Here is an 8,558-nt window from a genome sequence, read left to right as displayed (position 1 = left end):
CTCGTCCGGCAACGCTGCCTCGAGATTCTGCGCGTATGCGGTGGCGACATCCGGTTGCTTCAGTCGCTCTAGATCGTACCGGGGCGGCCGCCGGTAATGTACGTTGTTAATAACGGAGAGTTTTGGGCGCAGTTTAACCATCACCAGGTAGTGATCGGAGTCGATATTAGCGCCACGATAGGTCCTGACGTCGATAATGTCGGAGAAGTGCCGTCCATCAATCAGAACGTGGTCGATTTGCGATTCCGTTTGTTGTGGTGATCTCCAGGTGTAACGATACGGGAGGCTGTGCTGGAAGAAGGTGCTACGAATGGCCATGTTCTTGGAGGCGGCGAAATCGATGAGGCGTAGGCCATTTTCGTTCGTCAGCTGGTGGGCGCTGAACTTTCCAATCGTCGATCTGAATTCCTCCTCCTGGCCTACCTGAGCGTTTAGATCCCCTATGATGATCTTGACGTCGTGGTTTGGGCAGCGGTCGTACTCGCGTTCGAGCTGCGCGTAAAATGCGTCTTTGTCATCATCAGTGCTTCCGGAGTGAGGGCTGTGCACGTTTATTATGCTAATGTTGAAGAATCGGCCCTTGATTCTCAACCTGCACATTCTTTCGTCGATCGGCCACCAACCGATCACGCGCCTCTGCATGTCGCCCATCACTATAAAAGCTGTTCCCAGCTCACGTGTGTTGCCGCAACTCTGGTAGATGGTATGATTACCTCTAAACGTTCGCACCATAGATCCTGTCCAACACACCTCCTGCAGCGCTACGATTCCGAACCCGCGGTCCTTCAGTATATCGGCGAGTATGCGGGTGCTCCCGATGAAGTTGAGAGATCTGCAGTTCCACGTACCGAGCTTCCAATCGCAAGTCCCTTTTCGTCGCTGTGGTCGTCGCCATTGGTATCGGTTCGCATTCTTCTCTTGTTGATTTTCCGGTGCTAGTTTTTTTTTTACGGCTGGCTCGCAGGGCCTGACACCAACCCACTAACCCAGGGAGCTGGGCTTACCTTCCCGGAAGCTACGGGTTCTGCATTGGCATTTCCTCCAACTACAGTGCTAAATAGCTAGGCTCGAGCGCCAGTCTTCGCCGGGGGTGGTGTTTTTAATGGGCACCCAGGAGATAATATTTTACCTGAGCTTCCACCCCCTGAAAATACTCTTGTACACCCCCATTCTCTAAGGCACCACTAACGGGCGTACCACGAAGGTAATTAAGAGAGAGAATGAGTTTTTAACCCTTTATAAGGCCGAGAGAACCAGGCACGGAATCCACTCGTTCTACATTGGAATATAAAATACATGTGGTGTAATGAACAAAAACATTTTTATTTAAAAAAAAAATTCGATGGTCGATTTTGTATGAAAAAAAAATTGTCTTAATTTGATACTTTCAGTGACGTCCACACGTCTTAAAAGTGGACGTCCGCACGTCCCCAACTAGCTCACCTATCTCTTTATCTCAGGGGCAAACGTCCGCACTAGTGGATACTCACCTGTACCTTTCGCAACCGTCGTGAACAATAGAGGCTGAAAATCAATTTCTCGGCTCACACAAGAAGCAATGCAAATTTTAGGCAAAATCAAAGAAAGCTAATTTTATTTTATCATTTACGAATAATTTATTGAAATTGTCAAAGCACTAGTTGGAAAAGAGGAACGGACTCACTTGCTCACTGCTGAAGAGACGGTGTGATATCTCCACCACGCGGTACCACGTGGCGCCACCGGTTCCCAACCGGTCGATGACGATTCGCTGGACGTCGCCGGATTCCTACCGGCGGATGGGGTTTCCTGGGTCTCGCCGGTCCCTGACCGACCGTGGGTATTCGTTGGGCTTCACCGGTATTAACCGGACTTTGGAGCGTTCACCTCTCACGGAGGACTTTCACGGTGATTCGGTCGTGTGTTGACGTACGACCTTCGGCAATCACTGGATAGCACTAGAGAGGAATTTCTATAGGGTTTAGCTCACTCGCGGTACCTTACGAAAACGGTCTACAAACGCCGCGGTCAATCACCGTACCGTCTTTAACTTTGAACCGTATCGCGACCTCTCACTAAACGACCGGCCTCAACGTTAGCGATAAGGAGAACCGGGGCTACTCCTAGCCTTACTAGTAGGGTTAATAATCACTCCCACACTAGAAATCGTATTGTCTGTGAACTAAACCACTTTTTGCAAAATGCAACTAACTTCTTCGCGGACTATAACTTTTGTCCGTAGACTTAAACTTGAATTTGGTCACTGCCGAAATAACACCTTGTTGCTTGTTTCACTATCCAGGATCAAAGAGACCTTCCATGTGGCCAGGGCAGCCTTATATAGGTTTGCCTAACTATTCGGGATGAATAGCCACAATCATACAGCAATCGGATGATCCTATTCCAAAACCCACGTTCTTCGTAGCTAAGGCCGCATTCCATATTTGCTGGTGTTGGTCTTGGCGCCACCCGGAGAGAGTCGAGCAGTTTATCGCATCCAACTGTGCTACCTAGCTATCTTCGAATTTCGGAATTGCCCTAGCTTCTAATTGGCGAACCGTTTTGAGAGAGCTCTCACTTGACGACACATCGTCTCTTTTTGCCGTGCTGCCAGCCTTTTTAATTCATTTTTTTTTTCGGAAAGCGGCGTGATGGTCTATATCAAAATCGGTTGCCATAAAACTCAAAGTAGATTTAGCGAAATTCGATTTTTCTTTTATTTGGTTTTAATTAATTTAATATAATCCAAAATATTCTTGTGTGAATATTTACATTTACATACAATATTATCTCAGGATATTAACAATACATAAACCGAGATATGAGATACAGCTTGTAAACTGCAGCGAAGGTTACAAATTTGAAGTTTTTGTCAACAAAGTTTAAAATATTGTTATTTTGTGATGCGTTAATCAATCATGGTGATTTTTTGACTGGTTATTGCCCTATAATTCATGAGTTACTTGTGTGGATTTGAACTCGATTGGTCAATTATTTTGGACGATATGGCAATTTTAGTACATGTCCATTTATTATAGTACATTTTTTCAAAAGTCTGATGTTCTAAAAGTAATGAAGTAATCGAGTTGAAATTTCGTCCACAAGTAAAAGAAACATAGGACTTTCATTACCCATCATTCGATTTTCAATTCGCTCACCATAACAGAATTTCAGTTTTTGGAGAGACATTTTGTTCTAAAAAGGCCCATTCGTATTTGTTAGCATAGCATAGCATAGCATAGCATGAATACTTGCACAAATCTTGGATGGAGATGCAAACTTGAATATTTCCATTGACATTGCTGATGTCGCTACTATCTACAATGTCATAGATTCACTCAGCTCCACACACCTGGCCAAGCCCTTGCAAGCATTTATAAACCCCTTCATCAACTTAGAAAGAGCCCAGAACTGAAGCATCTTCCAATAGATGAAAGGATGTTGAAAATAGCGAATTTTCAACTTATATGCAGTTATAAAGTATATATACTGAAGTAGAATTATTTATAAAAAAAATAATATTGGAAAGATCTCACCAATTGTTGTGGGGTTTTTGTGGTTCAATGCCGATCATCTAATTGTCTTGATTAATGTTCTTCTCTGTAAAGAACAACACAATACTCAGCAAAGAACAACACAATTCTCAGGCCCATTCGTATTTGCTATGACTTAAAAAAATGATGAGTGTTCACAAAGGCCTAATGTGTCCATCAGTTAAAGCAGAAGTTGTAAAAATTTTCTAAACGAACAGAAAAAAACATATGTGTATAAGGTGGCAATATAGTTGCCACTGCCTTATAAAGGGTTAATGGGTCGAAACCCACATATCCCGAGGTACCACTGTAACCGCCGGTTCCATAAACTGTTGTGCATAATTGATCGGACAAACGCCGATTTTCATACAACATGACCATGTTTGAGATGCTGTAACCATGGTTTGCTTTGACGGATTGAGCTCAATTTCTGACACGGAACTACTGTTATGCTGAATTCTACGCATACGAAGTACGAAATGTTTTCGTTCACAGGTTTGGGCGTGACAAGGCGTTCAAAATGTGCAAAAGCGATCGGACAGCGGTACCCCTTTGATTTACATGCGTGCCGCTGTCCGATCACTTTTGCACATTTTGAACGCCTTGTCACGCCCAAACCTGTGAACGCAAACATTTCGTACTTCGTATACATAAAATTCAGCATATTACTAGTTCCCTATCAGAAATTGAGCTCAATCCGTCAAAGCAAACCATAGTTACAGCATCACAAACTTGGCCATTTTGTATGAAAATCCGCGTTTGTCCGATCAATTATGCACCACAGTGTATGTAGCTTGTGGCTCCATCACAAATCCAAATAATTCCCCTTCCCGAACATAACACGCCCTATTCCGAAGTAAGGTACTAAAACCAATGGAGTGAGCGGCACTCATGCAGTGGCTTGATGTATGAGAAAGTGCCTCTCCACTCTCACTGCCATCTGTCATGCTGTGACAGTTCATAGTCGAGCAGTTAGAATCAGTAGTTTTATTACTAGTCGTAACCCACAAGTGTCGCATAGGTACACTGAAATAAATTTTGTTGTAGAAACTACCGATTCCGTAGTAAAATTACTAACTGTACCTATGATTCTCAACCGACAGCTATTTCCTGTTATTTTCACTAAAACACAGCACTAGCAGTGCTGTTAACATTACCAAAAATAATCTAAATTTAACAGCTGGGCATTGTATTTTTAACCATACCGTGTTGTAAGATGCGTGTCCAGGAAAAATTGACAATGTTTTGTTGTTGAGGTGACTACGCTTTTAGTCAAATTTACTGCAATGCATTGTTACTTCAATCATATTTCAGTGAACTTAACAGATTTTGTTGTCGGTTTAGAATCATAGGTACGGTTAGTAATTTTACTATGGAATCGGTCATTTCCACAACAAAATTTATTTCAGTGTAGCGAAAATACAGGCATGGCATGTTTTTAGGACACAAAAAGCATGAGCTAATTGGGTTGTTTAGTGAATTAAATATTGCCATTTTCTTTAGCTTAATCGAAAGAGCTTATTTTTCTGAGTATAAGGTGATTTTATTGCGTCCCGATTCATTTGTTTTGTTGGTTAAATAAACAAAACAGTTTTAATTTCCGTGGCTAGAATGACAGTTCAATCGATAAAGTGACAGTTCGCCCCGAACAAAAAATTTTCTCCATACAAACTTTGAATGCATTTTAAAAATAGTTCCCGGGCACCGAAAATGATGATATTTTGGATTTCGACTAATTTTTGCACGGAGATTCCGATTATGCAATAATCAGGATACCCCTAAAGAACCCAATTGTGAAAACTTTTCTATAAAAGGAAAAGTCGCACCCAAAAATTCCTCTTTTGGCTGGTGATTCCAGAACGGAATAGTAGTGCGCGCGTGTGTAGTTTATCCGTTAATTGTTGAGGACTGATAGTTAATTGTTAGTAAAGTCGAGCAAGAAATGTTAGTGTTGTTACTAATTCACTATTTAATTCAGTATATTTAAGAAAAAGGTAAAGAAAAACACTAACACTAAGAAAAAGAGCAAAAAACTAATTCAAATTAAAAATTCACTATCATCAAAAAAATATTTACAATAAAAATTTAAATAACTATTTACACTTAGCCCTCTCAGGGTCTATCCGGGAGAATCGTTAGAATTGTTGGGCGGACTCACTTCCGAATCTTGCACCGCGAATTCAATTTCATGCACGAAAGAGGGAGGAAAGGGAATTGCGCGCGAAATAATTATGCTTTAATACTAAGAAATTAAATATTTACAACTTTGATTTATTAATTTTGGGGAGGGAATTCAATGGGAAACAAGGAAATGCACTATTCAACTTCACCTGTCGATACTGTCGTGGAGGTTGATCTTTCGGACCGGGTACCTTCCGGCCAGATGGCGGCGTCCGAGTCGGCTTGCTCATCGACGCCTTCGTCGACGATCGGGTTGGGGCGCTGGATACCCGCCGGCAAAACTTCTTCTTGCGTCCTGGCTGAGGCTGTTTGTCCAGTTCGAGCACACAGGGCTGGTGGAAAATCGTCCGTTGCACCAGAATTCACTTTAGCTTCACTGGCTGGAGCACTTCGTCACCCCCGATAGAAAAATGAAAAAAAGGAAATCACCGCCGATACTCTCACTACGGCACTTATTAGGATTTCGTTCCTGCGAGGGGAGATTAAATTTCTAGTTTTAAAATAACGGACGAATTGAACTGTCGGAATTTCGTTACCGAAAAGAGGCCTAGCTTGAGCCTGCTTAGGCTTATAAGGAATTCCATGACTCCGCAATTCCCAAGCATAGGAGAACATTTCCCGGGAGAGTTTGTCTCCGCAAAGTTGGTACCGCGCGCCATGATGAATATGTACATATAGGATAGGAAATGGTTTAACGTTGAGATACCAGGGGGATAATAGGGTATGGAAAATTCAAATTCAAATTTAATTCATTTATATTTTTATCTAATTCAGCTTATTTATTATATACATTTAATTTTAGTGTGAATGGTATCGTTGGAAAAGGATTATGGGAATTTATTTACATATTTACAGGTTTGGTTTATTTATTCTAGTACTTAAGCATAATTATTTACAAATAAAAACAAACAAGAAAACGAAGAAGAAAACAAAAAGAAAAATGCAAAATTGGGATTGGGACCTATCACAGAGGTAACAGTGTTTGTTAAAACGCATTAGTAATTGTCAACGAAGAACAAACCTTAAACGCTATTAGACAACAACACAAAGATTAAAAAAAAAAAACTACAAGAAAAAGGTCCGAAGCACGGGCCTTTTTCTTTGTATTTTGGACCAGTCCTCCAGTACATCGGTCTTCCAACGGCCATAGCGTAAACCAAGACCATCAGAACTACAACGCCGAAGAAACCAGCCAAAACCGCCATTGTTCTTGGGTTTCGAGGAGTTGACGGCGAATTGAACTACTCCCGTCACGGCTGTCATTCCCTCCGACGTCCGAAGCCGTCATCTTGGCCACCGGCATCGTGCACTCGCTCGGTATGCACCGCCGGAGACTTTCGACCGTCATCACCAACAACCACCGTCTTCTAGCTAGACTAGCGGAATATCGTCAGAACGAAATGCCTCAACCACGGGAACCAGAGGTTCCCAAGCTAGAAGTCAAAAACTGCAAACCGCAAGTATAAAACCTCTGACTGTGACGTCAGTGTAAATAAACTGTATATAGGATTGTAAATATGAGCCACAACGTTAGGTCATTTTAAGAGCATAGCCCTGATTTAAATGTGTTCCACCACCTTTCGTTTTGTCCGCCTTTCCGGGCTAAAAGTAGCCATCATGCCTCGCCTTTCTGGAATTCCACCAATTCTTCTATCGTTTTATATGGTTTTTGTATCGTCCGTCCTGTGATCGTCTATTTATGAAACACTAGTGGGTAAGCGTAACTTTAATACTGGTCCTGCTGCTATGTTCGTCCTCAGCTGGAGATGTGAGAGACAAGTCACGTTTGAACGACCCTGTGATCCACAATCCCTGAGCCACCGAGTTACACCACCTCTTGGGTATCAGCAGATTTTCTCATTCTATTAAAAAAGGGGGAAATTAAACAGGCTCACTCTCCGGCAAGCCATCAACAAGTGAGTGCTTCCTGCTCCAATGTTTATGTCTTTTCAGGGATGTATTCAGAAGGGGAATGGATACAGGACTTGCAGTGGAGCCATCAAGTTTAAACTTGGAACCGAACGGTTACAGTTGCCACCACCTCAAAACCATCAGATGGTCTCAGAAAAGCACCGGTTGAAAGTCAGGATCTGGGAAACCTAACGATTCGGAAAAACAAAAGGAAGGGGTATAAAGGTGACAATTTGCAATGCGATAATTTCAGACCGATCACTATTCATTTAGAATGCCACCTGCAAAGTGCTCCTCTTCTGCCGTCTGTCACCTTAAACAAAGGAGTTTATGGAAAGTTATCATGCCGGCTTAATCGATAGCCGGTCAACAGCAGATCAGATTTTCACCGTGTGATAAATCCTCCAGGAATACTCAGGTCGCAATACAATGCATCACATATTATGTCACGAAAAAATTGACCTTTTTCAACCCCCCTTCCCCCTATTTCACATTTTCTGAATGGGACATCATATTTTTTGTATGGATCGTAACGTTCTGTAAAACCCCCTTCCCCTAAAAGCGTGACGTAATTTGTTCATGGACCCTTACTGGGAAGCTGACCGGACCGATCAAAGCAACGATGGGCGGTGCGCAAAATTGTATAAGAGTTTTAGGCGATTTAGTTCGGATCTCGCCGAGGACTGTGATAAGGGGCTGTCCATAAACTACGTATACTTTTTTTCGGTCATCTCAGACCCCCCCTCCCTCCTCGTAGACTTTTGTTCATACAAAATATTCGAAATTTGTATGAAGCGTAGACTTTGGCCAGACCTTCCCGTCCCCCCCTAAGAGTCTACGTAGTTTATGGACAGGCCCTAAGGCAGTGATCCTCAGCTTAACTTTCTTCGCGGGCCAAAATTGAATTTTGGAAAGAGACTGCGGGCCGCAAGTCATTCAAGAGTTTATTTTAAA

General features: G+C 42.4%; 1 long non-coding RNA gene across 1 annotated transcript; it reads right to left on the bottom strand.

The window, feature by feature from the left end:
* Nucleotides 1-5,762: 5,762 nt before the first annotated feature.
* Nucleotides 5,763-6,503, bottom strand: LOC134287004 (uncharacterized). The gene is made up of 2 exons (XR_009996949.1): nucleotides 6,230-6,503; nucleotides 5,763-6,162 (listed from the first exon to the last, which is right to left on the bottom strand). It is a non-coding gene; the product is annotated as an uncharacterized LOC134287004 (long non-coding RNA).
* Nucleotides 6,504-8,558: the final 2,055 nt, after the last annotated feature.

This window comes from Aedes albopictus, chromosome 2 (assembly GCF_035046485.1).
Source record: "Aedes albopictus strain Foshan chromosome 2, AalbF5, whole genome shotgun sequence".
In the NCBI taxonomy this organism is placed as follows: Eukaryota; Metazoa; Arthropoda; class Insecta; order Diptera; family Culicidae; genus Aedes; species Aedes albopictus.
This window is presented reverse-complemented; position numbering and strand designations above follow the sequence as displayed.